The following is a 17,640-nucleotide window of genomic DNA, read 5'->3' as shown; positions in this document are numbered from 1 at the left end:
TTTTAAATGGAAATGTCAATTTATTTATTTATTTCAATCTCATCTCGTCCTTGGCATCAGTTTAAGCATATTTGTAAGTTTGAAGATACACATCTTTTGTTTTGTTTTTATACATCATGCAAATACAATCTAAGAGTTTTCACCACATTTAAACATTTCTAACTCAATTCAATTATAAGATGCTTTCAAACAATTTTCAGCTAATCAGAGAAAAATAGTTGTTATTGTTTCTGGCCCTTTCTTCAAACTTTTCTTTTTCACCGAACATAATTATTTTTTTTTCCTTAGGTTTATGTTATTTTGTTTATTATTGATATTACTAACTATAACACCCTTTGCTCAATTATGTAGGTCATGTGAACATTATGTTTATCATGTGATCAACTATGTGTGCATCATGTGAACATTGTTTGTCATGTGATCAATTATGTTTGTCATGTGAACATTATGTTTATCATGTGATCAACTATGTGTGCATCATGTGAACATTATTTGTCATGTGATCAATTATCTATGTCATGTGAACATTATGTGTCTGATGTGAACATTATGTTTGTCATTGATCAATTATCTGTGTCATGTGAACATTATGTTTGTCATGTGAACATTATGTTTATCATGTGATCAACTATGTGTGCATCATGTGAACATTATGTTTATCATGTGATCAACTATGTGTGCATCATGTGAACATTATGTTTGTCATGTGGTCAATTATGTGTGTCATGTGAACATTATGTGTGTTATGTAATTTTATATGTTGATTTCATTCATGTTATTACTAATCTGATGCTTCAACTAATTGTATTTCTCTTTTGAAGAATCTGTGAATATAAATATTGTTCTTTAAGTATATTTCAAAATTCATAGTGTTAGAAGTCTGTAGTCTGTAGAAGTCATTCTCCTCCTGATTATTCTCATAGTAGTTCCAAAATATGGTAAATGGAAATAGAAACTTTAGACAATATTTGAAAAAGATCCGGTAAAGGTCTATTTCTCACTCCGTCTATGTCCGACACAGTTTGTCTCTAATCCACCTCAGGCCATCTCAATAATGGTATAATTCATTAAGCTCAGTGTTCTACTTTACATATTACTCTTGAAGCTGCTTTGTGATATTTCGATGGTGTTAACCCATATTTCAACACCATGTAACAGGTGGAAGAACCATTTACAGATACAATGTTCTTAATTCTCTTTCATTTAAAGCGTTAGTTCACCCGAAATTAATATTTCACTCATTTTCTACTCACCCTAAAGGGTTGGGATTATTAGTATTCTGTTCCTTTTTAGAGTTATAGGCAAAAATGTTTATCTATTTTAATGTAGTGACATGTAGTGATGCTCAGTTTCATCTTCGTCCAAAAAGACACTTAAAAACATACAAATACATTCACTGTGCTTGTCTGTGACGTCCATACATAGTTTTTTGTAAACAAATAATCTTGTCGAGGCTTCAATACAAGATGGACGTTACAGACGAGCAGTACAGAGGTATTTGGATGTTTTCAAGTGTAATTTTGGACGAATATGAAGAAGACAACTGAGCTCCAGTATCTTCATTAAAATGGCCGTACATTGTGGCCTATAACTGTAAAAAGGAAGAAATTAAACTGAAAAGAGTGAGTAAATCTAGTAAACCTACTAAAGACCTTAACTATTAATTTCATGGACTAGTCATGAAACGGCTTTAGAAAATGTAATGTGGACTTTACTGTAATTCCATGAATGTAAACATGGGAGGTAAAGTAAATTTAGGAATTTTGGGTGAAGTATCACTTTAAGAAGTACTTATTAATATTCATTCTCACACACAAAATCATCACACTTGTCGATACAGTGGTTTCTTTTTTTTCTGATTGAGAAAATCTTAATTTCTTTTTTTATTAAATAAAGGATTAAATAAATTTAGAATTATATTTCAAGCCCACAATACAAATGAAAAGGTTTCAAAGAGCGCTTGAATTTGGAGGCCTTGCTATGACCTTAGGCCTTGTGAGTTTGACACTTCTAGATGTATGATTTAGATATGATTTAGATGTGTTTGAATAAGGTTTGTAAGTATAAACAAACTGGTATTATGGAGAACCCTGGTTGGTTTTCTCTCTAACTAAAGAAAGTCTCAATGGTGTTGATACTTCATTTCATTTAGACACTTTTTCAACACTATATAGTCTGTAAAATAAGTTAACTATTTACTACAGTTAGAGCTTGGCTAGCCAGGGTAACACCTGTATGAGCCATAAACAGATGACAGACGAGGTTGTCTTAGTTAATATTTAGTGCGGCCGCGACACATCGGCTTCGATTGAATGTCGACAACAGACGTAATGAAGAACGTAATAGAACGGAGTAATGAAAACCGTTCACGTACGATACGAAGCCTTTGATCGGCGAGAGTGGTGGAGGATGAATAAGTGAAGTCGTCAAGTAAAAAGCTGTCAGCGCGGATGACACAACCTTTGATGAAGCCGCTTTAAATCTCATCTGGACATTAAGCGGGTCTTTATCAGGGAGAAAGGAGACACTCTGCCGCTGTCAATCACGCCGCACAGGCCCGGCTGCCATTCCCGGGCTTTAAGGAATGTCGGAGACATTAGCGCGAGCACCTTGTTTGAATGTGAAACTGACCTCATCACTCAACCTTCCGCTGTCCAGCAACACCGGAGCTGCTGTTATTACAGTTTTATACATCATTTAAAGGCTGTGTTTTACATGGTTTACTACAATTTATGTCCATTTTTTTTTCTTCTTCACGTAATGTTCTGTTAAGAAATAATCTTTCCGACATTAAAGGGCGGTTCCAGATCCGTTCCAGGCGGGTGTTAGAAGAAGTAGATAAAGGCTCATTTAAGTTATTTTACAGGAGCGATCACACCTCCCACATTTATATTCATGGAATTACAGAAAATCCACATTACATTTTCTGTAGAGGTTAAATGACTAGTCCATGAACTTTATAGTGTAGGTCTTTAGTAGATCTATTTCTTGGAACTTTGTTTTTCTGTGTGGATAGATAGATAAACTTTATTTATCCCTCTGGAGATCTCTCTGTGTGTCTACATGCAGAATAACTTTATTCTTGAATTATTAAAAAAAAAAATATTTTCCAATTTATTGACTTTACTTTAAGGGTCAAACAGTCTTTTAGCATGTAGTCCAATTCCAAACTTGTTCAGGACAAAACACATTTTGTAATAAATTACAATTGGTTATCTTCTTAATGTATCATTTATTATTTTAGCTACACGGAAAGCTAATGAATAAACAGCTACTTTTCACTGTTTTAATTCTTTCTATTTTAAAATATAACTAAAATTATACCATCAAAATATTCATTTACTTAAGGAGATTTGAATAAATCCGGAAATCAATGAAGAAATATATACAATAAACAAAAAGATTCATGGTGTAAACATTAGTCGTTATTATAATGTATACGTCTTTTTAAACATTATTAATTACATTTGTTATAAAGTAAAATTATATTTTGACAAAAGTATGAGTTGAATCATGGAGTGTTTTTTGTTTTCGAAAAACTAACTTAAATATTAATAGATTAAAAGGCTTTAAAACATTAAAATTATAAAATCAAAATCAATCAATTCATTTAATTAATGAGATTAAAATACATCCTGAAATCAACAGAAAAAAATATAATATCGATAAATTACAAGTAAAGATCTGATCTTTTGTATTCGTTATTATAATGTATTCGTTATTATAATGTATTCTTTTTCCTAACGTAACAACTTCCATTTGTGTTAAATGAAAATATTATTTTGACAAAAACATGTATTTACTCATGGTGAGTGGTTTCTGCTTCCCATGAAAAAACAACTAAGAACAAAACACACACTAGACTAAAAATTTCACGCCGATTAATAATTCAACTTTATGTTCGGACTAAAAGAAGATAAACCGGAGAATTTAAATTGAATATTAATAGATTAAGTGAAGCCAAAAAACTTAAAAAACAGCAATTATGTCATCATGGAGGCAGTAAAACTTGATAGTGCCACATGAAACCACTGGCTCTGACAGTCGTCAACACACTCACTATATAAATCAGACTCTAAAGACGATTCTCCGTGGGCCCACTTCAGCGCTGCTCTTGAAAAACAAGTGTAGTAATTTCATCTGGATTCACCTTGTAGAATAAAGGTTGGATTAAAGATAAACTCTCCACTGAAAAATCACTTGTGCTGAAGGGGAGTTTTCAAAGACGAGTGTGTTTTCGTCCTGTAATTACACACCGTAGGATCCTCTCTGCTCTCCATCCATGCTGTTCATCTTTTACATTCTATTAAACGTGTGCATGTCTCTGCCAGCGTGCACGACGATAATGCCGGGCGCTGATAAAGTTGTTGGCCGTATGCATATATTTGAATTGTACTCAATCCTCAGGAGTGCAGCGTCGCTGTGGGGAAATCATGAAATACATGTTGTAATCAAAGGTTTTTTCAAAGAGAGTCCGTCCACGATTACGTTTGACTTTTATTGATACAACGTCCTCGTGGGAGTTTGTCTTCGGGTGCCAGGCTTGTACCTTTCGTGCGTACGCTCGTGGGAGTCGACCGAAAAGGAGGTTTACTCACTCAGCGACTCAAACGCTGTTGCTACACAGTGTTGCTCAACTTGTCTACTTCAGGAAAGGTTTCTCAATTATTATTAAGATTCTCTAGAAACAAGATATCCATTTATTACATGTGACCGGGGTAGCGAGAGGGAAAATGCCTACTTAAGACTTTGGCTCCTGCAAGGGTTTAAAGTTATGCTATTGTCTGTTTTTAATGGTTAATTGTCGTTCATTTGCACAGGAATAAATTCCTAGTCTGTGCACTCTTCACCAAAAATTGATATTAAAATAGTTCTGATTCTATGATGCGCTTTCTGGAACTCCTGTTGTGTTATCAGTTTTATCTTGCCCTTTAAAGTATATACAGTACTTTATTGAATATTGTTTTGATTTTTTAAGCGCTTTGTGACCCTGGTCTGGAAAAGCGCTATACAAATAAAAATGACTTACTTACTTTACTTACTTATAGAAAAATATAACATTATTAAAGTGATACTTCACCCACAATTCACTCATTTTCTACTCACCCTCATGTCGACTAAGGGTTGGGATTATTTTCAGAGTTATCTGTTCCTTTTAAGAGTCATAGACAAAAATGTTTGTTCATTTTAATGTAACGACTGAGTTGTCTTCTTCCAAAACATCTTATCACCTTCTTGGTGCTCGTCTCTAACGTCCATCTTGTATTAGTAGCCTCGACAAAACTTAAAACAAGTTTATACAAATGTATGTCAAATATGTCCTTCGGGTCACCTTGACCCCTGCGATAACACAGGGGTTAAGCACATTTGTAGCAGAACTTGAAGGGCCAACATCCTACAGAGACAGGAAGTACTCCGGGTAAATATTGTGAGCGCCTCCGGTCTACTGTACACACTGGACGCGCTCACCATATATTTACCCACAGAGTACGTGTCTGTCGCTACATTAAAATGAACATACTTTTTTTGCTTATGACTCTAAAAAGATACAGATTACTGTAGAAATAGTCCCAACCCTTAGTCGACATGAGAGTGGGTAGAAAATGAGGGGAATTTTGGGTGAACTGAGCCTTTAAGGGAATCATTTAAATGGTAAAATTAATTAAAATGTAGTGTATATATTATTTTATCCGTTTCTAGTTCTATCTAGGTGAGGGATTTCAATGTCCGTGTTTTCAAGAAACATCTTAAAACCTATTTATTAGCTCAGGCTTTTTTTCTTAAATATATTTGGGCGACTATGTGTTGTCTTGACCTTTTTTTTTAAAATATGTATTTTAACTGTGTATTGTTCCGTCTGCCAAAGGCCGCTTTACAAATACAAACGACGCACTTACTTATTTATATTTGCAAATAAATTGGTGCATGAATTATGCATTTCACACAAACTTATTTGTTGCACACAGTTTTCATCTTTATATACTCACTTAAAATATATTAATTAAATCAATTGATCAATGTTGTTCAATGGTATTAGACGTTTATAATTTTATATCACAACAAGTCAAACAAACAAATGGAGTCGAGAATGTCGTCCACCTTCTCGTGACGTGTTCCAGTCTTGTTGTGGTTCTCAACGACAAATGACAGGGTGTGTGTGTGTGCGTGTGCGCGCGAGAGAGGGGGGGGTGTTAACATCCATCGCCCATGATGCATCGCTGTTACAATAGAATAGAAGTTAGACTCACATGTAGTTTCTGCTCCGACAGCTGTGTGTCCGTCAGCACGAGGGTGTGTGTGTGTGTGAGGGGGGGGGGGGGTTCAGATTAAGTTTGATCGGTCGAAGCCCGAACCAGGAAGAAGCACACACACACACACACTAACACACACACGCGCGCGTGCCCGCGCACACGCGCGCCAGCGACCGTCCTCCACTCCTCCCCAGCTCTCCCAGTTACGGAGCTCTGCCATCGCACCAGTCCGACTCCCCCCTCCTCCTCCTCCTCCTCACCACCTCCTCCTCCTCCTCCTCCCGAACCGAACCTCTTCGCTCGACGCCTCCCCGGCTGCCAGGAGGAGGAAGTGTTGTCGGCGGAACCGTAAGTTAAAACCCAAAAAGCTCGGTTGTTTCGGTGGCGATTTTGTTGGCCCTGAATGTTTGAAGTTCTGCCCAGTCGTCCAGAGAAGGATCGGAACCCGTTTATTATTTTTTTTATCTCTCTCGCTCTCGGGGGCTTCGTGCACCGATCCAGCACCGATCCAACACCGATCCAGCACCGGCTGCTGTGCCCGAGACACGGGATCGCATCGGCGGGTCGAGTCGGTTGTTGACGGATCGTGGAGGAAGAATGTGATCCGGAGAGGGGTGACTGCCCTTTATTTCTCTCGGTGTGTGTGTGTGTGTGTGTGTGTGTGTGCGGCTCGTGTTTAGCTTCCTTCAGATGGGCAGCGACGTCAGACTATCATCCGCTATAACGTGTTCCGATCCCGGTTCGCGTGAGAGAAAATAAGCACGCCGAACTTAACCCGTCCGCACATTCTTGTGCCTGTTTTTTTTTTTTTTTTGGATCCGCGATCAGAGCTTCGACATGTCTTCTGGTTCTGTGTGTTTGTCCGCTGCAGTGACATGGAAACTGTAAGAAAAATAAGAGGTGCCTAAATAGGATCCCTGTGGGCTGCCTTATTTATTTTTTGATGCGTGTTCAATGTGTGTGTGTGGCGTTTTCCTGAAAGTTCGACTGACGAAAGTGTGCAGGTGTATTGGACTGACTTTTGGACCTTGAACATTCCCCCATTCCATATTTGTTTCTTTGGTTTGGATCTATAGATGTCTATGGTGGATTTTTTTTTATCGTTTGTTTATATTTAATGTCGTTGATGTCTTTACAAGTCTGCAGTGGTTAGTACCTGAAAAGTTGACCACAGAAGGGAAGAGGGGACCAGTGGAGGAGTTGTTGCTTATATCTAGGTGTCAATAAATACAACGTGTACTTATAAACATCTCAGGAAGATGAGTAACAATTGAGTTCTTTCTCAAGTATAATACTAAATACTGAGTAGTACATTTAGGTTAAGTAGAACTTTATTGATCCCTCAGGAGGTCTCCTTCGGGATATTGTTTTTTTTTTCCGAATTTGTGATATATTTAGAATATCCAAGAAACCTTTTACTGATGTACTAATGTATAAAATGTATTATATATATATAGGGAGGCTTTTTTCAAAATGGTAAAAACTAATAGATAAATTCAATTTAAAAACAACCACAAAATATACCTAAACACTGTGAATATATCTCAGTAACATCCTTGTGGACTTTGTTTATTGAGCTAGTTATTATCATGTTAGCATCCATCCAAGTAGCTGGTTGTCAACCATTTACAACCCTCGCTATGTACTGACCACTGCTCAAAGTTAACGCGTCACAAAAGCAACCGTAAAAGCTAAAAACTTTAGCGACAACTGTTGAATTAAACGTCATTAATTTTTAATGGAATGACAATAAGAAACCCTCGAATCTTTGAGCTGAGCCCATAGCTTTGCTAACTATGCTAACTAATGCTGAAAGCTAGCTACAGCCGCTTTGTCGCCGTATGTTTGAAGAAGCTCCTCCTAAAAAGTCTAACAAAATACAGATGTTCTCGCTATATAATAACCCAAAATATACATTAATAATAAACAAATGAATAATAAACTACTAATAAAGCATATCTGGCTTTTATTGTCCTAGTAGTTACTCTTTTATTACCACTATCATCATTTAAACAAGTGGTGAACTCTATTCAATTAAAATAAATGTATATTGATTCTAACGCTTATCTTATAAAACAAGTGTTCATAATATTGTTGAAGCGTACATGTTAAATGTAGATGTAAGACAAAATGTTGGCATTGTAGCTATAGTAGTTACTTATCTACACATGACTCTTCTTTAGAACATTACTTTAGGATTAGACGTTTCCTGTTCAATAGAGTTTAATAAGTGAACCACATGAACAAAGTTTGTTGCTTCACAAATTTCCCTTTTCAATGTTGTTTTTTGGAAATACAAAAAGAGTCTGGGAATGTTTTTGGTTATCAAAAGCAACAACTGTGGTTTTGAACGAAAATTATTAGTTGTGGGGAAAAAAAAAAAAGGCGAGTTTGTTCATCTGTTTCCGCTCGGCGGAGTGTGTTCTGTGTGCGTTGGCAGAGCGGGTTTGATACGCGTGACATTCATTCACGAAGCTCCATCACGTCGTCGGAGCGGTGCCACCCAGGAAGCCCGGGGTTTTTATCGTCATCCATTAGTTTTGTCAGCAGGGACGAATCAAAAAGTGGAGCGCTGGATACTTGTTGTTGCTAAGATCTTTTTTTTTTTTTAAACTTCCATTTGCTCGCTGAACAGTTGGCCAACATGTACATTTGTAATGGAATTTTTTTTTTTAATGTTTTGATTAATAACCTGTGGATTTCCATACTTGTAAATGTGCTAAACGTATTTTTAATCACTAGATAATAGCTCTAATAGTGATTAATTTAAGCAATACAACATTTTAAAACCTCCATCAGTGCGTTTATTTGTGGAGTTAGTATTATTTAGTCCCAACATCACTGGCTTCTTTATTAAATTGGTTATTACTTAAAGACTTGTTAATGGGTTATGAGTCATTCTACTGAACTGATGTCATTTTCACCTCGCGTTAACAAAAACAAACAGCGAAGACATTTCAATGATGTCATCGGTTGTCTGTGATGTCACTTAAAGAAACAGTATGTTAAGCCAGAGCAGCATAACCTGGTAGTATTTGTAACTTTTTTTTAAATACTTGGTTTTTTTGTAAAGTAATAATACGTAAAGGTGAAAAACAAATAGTACAAAAGGGCATTGTTTTGATAGTAGAATTAAGAGTCTTTCCCAGCTGCATAGGGTGATATCTAGGGGACTCACTGGGCTGGAGATGAAGACAGACAACCATTAAACAGCGATTCTATTGTCTGTAATAGCCCTTTAAACCCTAACATTTCTTAACTTAATAATGTTACCGTCATCTCTTGACAATATGTGATTGAGAATCTCAGTGGAATTACTTTGAATCCAACTCTGGATTCCTGGCTCGAGCTGATTTTCCAATACCTTGAAAAAACATTTCTGGATTTTTAAATTGAAATTTTCCGCTTGTGTTCTCTCACTGGGAAAAAGATCAGACAAATTAGATTCGACGTCTTTGTTTATCTGGTAATACTTGATGTAGGGAGATCAGATTTCTTTATTTCTGGGAAATCTTCTGTTTTTACAAGATAAATAATGTCCAGAAGGATTTAAAAAAATAAAAAAGGACTGGCCTAAGATCAAACCTTTACCCCACCCCCTTAGTTTTGCACTAACATTATACATCAGATCTGGTCGTCTTACATCACCAAACTCACATTGTCTAATTAACGCCTTTTATAAATTGAACAACCTTCAAACAGAAAAAAAAGATTATAGAATTGCATAATCTAATTACTGTGAAAGTATATGAGACAATGGGAAATAATGGAACTCATAGTCAACGGCAGTATGTGTGAATGGCTGTCAAAGCGCTTTGTGACCCTGGTCTAGAAAGGCGCTATATAAATAGAGATTATTATTATTATTATTATAAAAAGACTTCCAATGAAAAGTTAAAGAAAATAGATTTGCTTGTTGAGTGTTTAAAAGACAGCAAACACAGATATAAGATAAATGTATCCTCCAAGAATTGGACATAATATGTCATCAGACTTTGGTAGACCAAAATTATTCATCCTCACTATGACTTTTGTCACTGTGGTAAATGGTTCTGTATATTCCACGCTGTGCAAACATGGACGCGACACAATACTGAAGCTGCACCTTCACTTTAATTCTAGTCAATAAGAGTTTTTTTCAACAAGCTGAGCTGTGGCAAACGTGTGATGCTGAGTGTTGCAGAGCTATGACTGGTGAATTAGATCTGGTAACGTGTCAAAGAAAACACACACTCTGGTTTGAATTTGATGTTTAGATCATATCCAGCATCACACTCTCCTGGGTAACGGAGCGTATTATTTCAGTCGATTCATGACATGAACAAGGAGACATTTATCTTCAATGCGAGAACTATAACAACAAATATCGCCGTCTATTGTCTCCTTAAAACTTGGATGTGATGTTTGAATTCTTGCACGTTTTAAGGATTTCAAAGAATTCTATTGTAATTTCAAAAGCGCATGAAACAAAAGATGGAAGAAGTTCTGGCGTTAGTCGGCATTGAAGACCGTTGAACTGGAAGGCTGAGTCCGGCATGACGTATAGAGCAAATATGTTTACCAGGGGAGAGTGTTTCCTCTTGTCTCCTTATTGTCTCTGTGCTCAAGTAAAAATCTGGAGGAAAAAAAACATCTGGTGCCACATGAGTGCCTGGCTTCAGTAGCTTGACACATCCATGTTCAGTGCAAACCAGGGGTGAAGCGTCTGTACATCAGACACTTGTACATCAAGGAAAGAAACCGATTCTTCGCACAAATTTACTTTCAGTTTCAGGTTGAACAGTTTGTGTGTGGCTTTTTAATTTTTCAGTTCCTTCCACTTACGCGTTTTACCACAGTTGCAGGCTTCGAATTGAAACTTTTTAAGGTCAAGGCAGGTGTTGCCTTAAAGAAAAGGATACATTTTATAAACATTTATTTCGAAGCAGGGGCACCAAAGTAAATGTGTGTGTGTGTGTACATATATATACAGGTATATATATATATATATATATATATATATATATATATATATATATACAGTATATATATATTTTCAGTCATTTATTTGACTTACAACAAATAATGCAAAAACATTTTAAAATAATGCACTCAGGTTTGACATGTCATTTTAGCATATCAGCTTTGCATTAACATCTTGTGCATCTAATGCTAGTAATTATTAATTTATAACAAATATATACTATAACAATTATTCACAAACTTAAATAAAAGGCCCCTTTCCCTCTATGGATATTATAAACTAATATATAAAGCATCATGCAATTATCATTCTATTAATATTATCGTTTTCATTAGCGGCTTGTATTCAATGTTTACAAAAAGTATTCAAATCCACGCATGTTACACACTTGGTCGCTGACAGCCACGAATAAAAATAAACACACACATAAACAACATCGACAGGTTTAGTAACTGGCGAGTTTCGAGAGCAAACTAACCACTAAATACATTTAAACAATGAAATTAAGTTACCTAAAAAAGTCATGTATTTTGCTACATTTTTTCCCAACTGCCTGTAATTCCTCATCTTTCCTTTTTTTCACCCTTTCCTTGCTCGGCATTTTTAAAGTTCGCTAACTGACTAAAATTCACTGGACACCTTACCTCCTTGGAGACGCTCATGTGACGAGTGTATTACTCGGAACTGCTCGGCTGTTTCCATCATCAGTTGACCTTTGACACAAGCTTCCAAAATGGCTGCCCTCATGTTGTTTACCTTTTAACGTTAGATCTTGAACAGTTGAAAATGTTAAATAACAGTCAAGTCTGGATGATTTTATTATGTTCATTCGACGAAACAATTATGCTACCAGTTTTTATCAACAAATTAAATGCCAAGGGCGGTCATTGCAAGTTGATGCCGTAAACACGGGGAACAATTTTCAGGGCATCACGGCAAGTGTGGAGGACGGCCACGGCAAGTGCTGTGGTTCCCGCGGTGAAATTAGAACCGTGAAGTTTGCATGTTGATTTCAACTAGCATGCCAACTAGCAGATATCTTGCACCTCAAAAACATATTTTTTCTTTACCAATCACTTTCCTACTTCAAAGTTCAGTTCACCAATTTTAAAAATGAACCAGTTCATAGTTCATCATTTTCAAATGTCCATCGCTCCAAGAATGAACTACATTAGTTCTTCTTTTTTTTATATATATATATGTATATGTTGCTACGAGATGTTCTTTTTCCAAACTATTGCCAAATTCCATGTATAACCTAAGTTAGCAATTCTTATATCTGTTTAACCATTACAAATATGCATTAGATTTCATTGTCCTATCAGAAAGAATTATTTTCAGTATTGTAAAACAACACAGGAATTGTATTGGTCAGTGTGGAATTAAGTATATAATGGAATAAATTAGATAAATATAAACTGAATTGGATGAATAAAATACAATAAAATAAGTGACCCATGCATTAAAGTGGGCTTGTATGAACAAGATCATTTAAGTGTTCATGATCCGGATAATCTCATTTTGAAACCTAAAGAACCAGGGTTTCCTGGTGGCTGGTGTTGGTGTCAGATTTGGGGGTTTTCCTGCGATACATTAAGACCTGTTTACAGCGTTTTATAGCGGGTTTCTGCCTGTAAGTCTCTGGCACCTACTGGGCAAAGATAAACGGAGAGAGTGTGAGAAGTTCACGGACACCAGAATGAACGTGTTCATCAGACAAAATGCATTATGTTCAGTTCACGTTCGTCCAAAATATGAACTGTCACTTTTTTATGTTTTCTGTGTGTGTTGAGAAATTATGTTCATAAATCTGCTTCAGACAGAAAAAACAAAACAACAAAAAAACAAACATTTCTGTTGACATACGTATTCAAACGTGCTCAGTAGTTCACTTTTAACAAGTACATCAGAGCAGTCGCTGGCTGTTTTCAATGCCCGTATAATGAAATGAATCATCTGAAATATGCTTCAGATTTGAGTCATTGGCTTCAATTAAATGTCTGTTTTAAATCACTCATAAATTCTCTTTCAAAAAAAAAAGAAAAAGAGAAGCATTGTCTCCATTATATGGTGGTTAGTGTTTAAGTGTTGGATTAGAATGGTCGAGTGCTTGTCGGTCCACGGTGTGTTTGGCTCAGCGATTTCCAGTCGGTCTTTGAAAGTAGGGGGGGGGAGTATGTTTGTGCTCCATCCAGGCAGAAATTGTTACACATCATTCCTGCAAAGGGGTTTTATCATTAAAAAAAAAGAAGTGTGCGGCGCCTTGTGTTTGTGGACGCGAGTGGAGCGGATGACCTGTTTTCTAACCAATTAGAGGTGGAGCAAAGGGTCATTCATCTAACTGTAGATGTGAAATTGCTTCCTGAGGAACACCAGGCCTAACTGTGTTTAAAGAGCCAAATTGCCGTTTGGCCGGCGCTGCTACATGAGATAATATCTCGTAGGTTACACTTCCTCACTTCTCCCCTCCTACATCGCTCTTCTCGGCAGTGACCCACAAGCCGCTGAAAAATGGTCTTCGCTGCTTTTAAAATAAACATTATTAAAGCTCAGTATCAAAGTTGGAGCTTGTGTTTTTGAACCCCGTAAGCGATCTGGGATGATATAAGCCACATGTGTCAAAGTGGAGGCCCAGGAGGCCACTTCAGGCCCGCAACTATAAAATACTAATCAATCCAGGCCGGTTGAATCGTTTGGCTTCTTTTTTTTTTTTTTTGCTTCCGCGCTCTTGTGTGTGTATATCTTGAATTATTCCGACCACATTCCTGCTGATACTGTCCAATTGAATCCGTTAAGAGAGAAGAAAAACTAATTCTTATGAATCATGTTTGACAGACGAGTAATAAATAACGTTCCCTGACAATCTGTTTAGCAGGATGACGTTTGGACCGAGTATTTTTTCCTGAATTTAAACCCCCTCGCGTCGAGTTGATGGTGCGTATTAAGTGCAATCTTAGATTGACGGAAATTTAATTAACTGTGGAAAATAGCTTAAGTCGGAAGAAATACGTAAGTTCATAATAGATCCTGAAGAAAAAAAGTGACAAGGAAGCAAAAGAATGAAGCGCAGAAAACATATGGGAAAAGAAATGTCACTTACTGGACAGAGTTTGTGCTTTTGGCTCGTTGCTGATTTGAGGAATATAAAGTACGACCAGTGGGACGAGCTGTAGTATATATTTCATGTCAGCTTAGCTACTGCAGACGACCCAACATGTGCTGAACTGTGAAATACGATACATTTAAATCTGAAGTTAAATGATTAACTGTCTCTCAACAATCCTGGTCTCTTCTCTGTTTTTCCCCCCTATATTTTGTTGCCATGTGTTGCAATTTGTATCAAACTTAATATACACAGTCGGACAGTGACGAGTCATCATTGGATGGAAGATCATTTTTAAGTTAGTTTGCTCTTATGGCCACATTATTCAACTGTGATTCTGTCAGACTGTGGTTGTCAAACTTTTTATTGGCACGACCCCCTGCACACACATTTGCCCTTGAGCACCTCCCGTGAGTGTGTGGTGTGTGTGTGTGTGTGTGTGTGTGTGTGTGTGTGTGTGTGTGTGTGTGTGTGTGTGTGTGTGTGTGTGTGTGTGTGTGTGTGTGTGTGTGTGTGTGTGTGTGTGTGTGTGTGTGTGTGTGTGTGTGTGTGTGTGTGTGTGTGTGTGTGTGTGTGTGTGTGTGTGTGTGTGTGTGTGTGTGTGTGTGTGTGTCTGCAAAGCTTTATGTCAGCAAAATAATCATGTAATAAGCTACTAATTTCATTCATGCATAAACAAAGATTCAACTAGCCCAAATTTAAATAAACTAATTTAAGGAAAATAACCTGAATTGTTGTCAAGGTTAATTTATTGCAATAGAACCATCTAATTTTGCATATTGTATTATTGGGTAACATAATAAAAATAATAATCATTTTTGGATTATTTTACCTTAAACATAAATAACAATTCCGTTGTATTTTAGTAGAGAGGAATATATATGATTTTACAGTATAAGTAATTTGCCCAAACTTACACAAATATTTCAGAAAACATTTAAACTCTTTGCGTAACAACTTTAGTCAAGACTACTATGTGGAGACCAAGACACTACCAAGACCAGAGATTGTTGGGACCAAGGGACTGAGACCAATAATGATATTAAAAAAAAGACAATAGACTGTCCAGACAAATGCAAGACCAAGACCAGGACTGATCTTGAGAACTACAACACTAAACAGATATTTAAACTAATATTTCTGTTTATAATAAACTAGAAAATCACTGTAACAAAACATACCTCTGCCAAAGAGCTAATTCTGACGTCCCAAAGTACAAAATAGTTAAATGTATTATTTACTTAACCCTAGTGTTATCTCAGGTGAACCAAAGGCTTGAAAACAAATGTGTTTGTAATATCCCTTGTGTTGCCTTGGGATCTATAGTGATCAACCTCCCTGGCTTCCAGAAATGCATATAATTGTTCACCTTGACCCAAAGACAACACAACACAGGGGTCAACGCGATGCCATGTTCAGGTCAAATCATGTTTCCTGAAACAGGAAGCCTCATTTACACTTTAAATGTCAACGCACGGGAAGTAACTAGGGCTGTCATGGATGTTATACATTTCTTCGGCACGTGTAACCAAAGCTTCTAACCGTTGTGTGACCGGTTACGTGATGGAGATTTCTGATCTCTTTTTAACGCAGTTGCGCTGTATAACCACTAATAGATTCTGTCTCAGTTCAAATGCCTCTGACCTTATCCCTTCCATCCATTCAAGCAGTTGACGAATAATATGTATTCTTGTCCAACCAATTTTAAATATGTATTAAATAATAGTGAACATAACAGATAAACCCACACACTTTATTATTCTATACAGGAACATATACCTGTTAATTTTCTCAAAAAGCGTCTTTTAAATTAATTCTAGTTGTATTAACTGACCTTGTAAACTATAAAGCTGCGAGTCATTGTAGTATTATTACGTTATTCTCGTAGTGCTATAGTTATTTGTAATTTACAAACATTTTAAACTCAAAAGTCAGTACAATAAACACGTATTCTTAGTTAAGTTGTTGCACTCGTCATATCTTTTAACAACCGTTCATAAAAAGCTTGTGAGTCATTAAAGTCTCAGAACTTCATTTAAACCACAGTCTCCTGTCTTGAGGTCACATGACCAAAATATGTACGTCTCATTGGTCGACGGCAGTGAATCTGAAATATTCAAGAAGGATCCTTAGTGTAGATAAAAGTTAGAGGAAATGCTCACTAGCTTGAGAGTTCATGGGAAGTCTGCTGAAATCCAAAACAATTTTTTAGGTCAATCTTGTCTTGACTTTACAACAGTAGCTACTGTGTTTAATGTTGTCTTTAGTCTTCAAGCCTGTGAAACTAAAGAAAAACAACCGATAGATGATCTATAACCAAAGCGGAAAATGCTGGAGAGAAATAAAAGCAACAGCATGGAAACACCGCAGATTTTTTATTTATTTAATTTCTCTCATCAAGGAAGCACACACGAGGGCAGCTGTCGCCATCAATCTGTAGTCTTCTTCTTCACGTGGATCAATGATTCCAAAACTTTATTTTTGCAGACCAGTTTAAATTGAGGCATAATTTCGACGGTCCAGACTTCTTCGGAGGCAGGTAAATGCAGCAGAAACAGACAAAAAAAAAATCCATGTTCGCGAAGAATACAAATCAGTCAACGCACTTGGTTTCTTGGTAACAAGATAGTCCGATTAAATGATTTTTCACTAGTTTACAAGTTTATTTTTGAGTAACGTATCATGGGACTGAGACTAAAAAGAAGGGGAAATTGTTGTACACAATAATTATTTAATTATTAATTTATTTGCACTCTTATAAGATTTAAAACCTTTGCGCAATAACATTTATATTCATATAAGTTAAAGCAAACACCCCTGACATGGCATTACAAGAATAGACAAATAATTTTGTAATTGATTTCATCATTTAAAAAAATAGTTTTTCCCACAAAATCAAGTTATATTTTAAATTGTTAATACACAGATAAAGCACCCCTTTATTTTTAGTAAGTGTGTATGATAAACACACAGCTGGAACCAGTTGGATGTATAAGAAAATCTGAATGCAGGATTGAAAAGCTGAAATTCACGCATAAAAAGTATCCGATTAGTCGACTAGTGAAGAAATACTAATCGCTGACTAATCAATTATTCAGCTAATGGTTTGAGGCCACACTCGCGAGTCAAAATAGTCGTCCTTCTTGGTAATGGTTTTGGAATGTGTCCGTTATTTCCTGGCATCGTATTGATATCAGCAGAGTTTCAGTCTGACTCGCCTACGCCGCACAAGTTCAGTCACATCACTTGAAATTTCGTGATACCATCTTGGGAAAGTTTTGGCTGCAGCGTTCGCGATCGAGTGTGTTCTTGTTACAGAGTCG

General features: G+C 36.5%; 1 protein-coding gene across 3 annotated transcripts in view; it reads left to right on the top strand.

Annotated features, from left to right (window-relative positions):
- LOC148062327 (bromo adjacent homology domain-containing 1 protein) overlaps positions 1-17,640 on the top strand; it is a 47,297-nt gene that overhangs the window by 11,210 nt on the left and 18,447 nt on the right. The window contains exon 1 of one of the 3 annotated variants that reach the window (XM_087778744.1): positions 6,272-6,599. The exons of 1 other annotated variant lie outside the window; for it this stretch is intronic. The gene's annotated coding sequence lies outside the window, so the exon portion shown is untranslated. Of the gene's footprint in view, positions 1-6,271; positions 6,600-6,807; positions 6,866-17,640 lie in introns of those variants that run through there. One more of the 3 variants, XM_087778745.1, reaches the window with a different exon arrangement.

Source organism: Callionymus lyra, chromosome 17 (assembly GCF_982586985.1).
Source record: "Callionymus lyra chromosome 17, fCalLyr1.hap1.1, whole genome shotgun sequence".
Classification (NCBI taxonomy): domain Eukaryota; kingdom Metazoa; phylum Chordata; class Actinopteri; order Syngnathiformes; family Callionymidae; genus Callionymus; species Callionymus lyra.
This window is presented reverse-complemented; position numbering and strand designations above follow the sequence as displayed.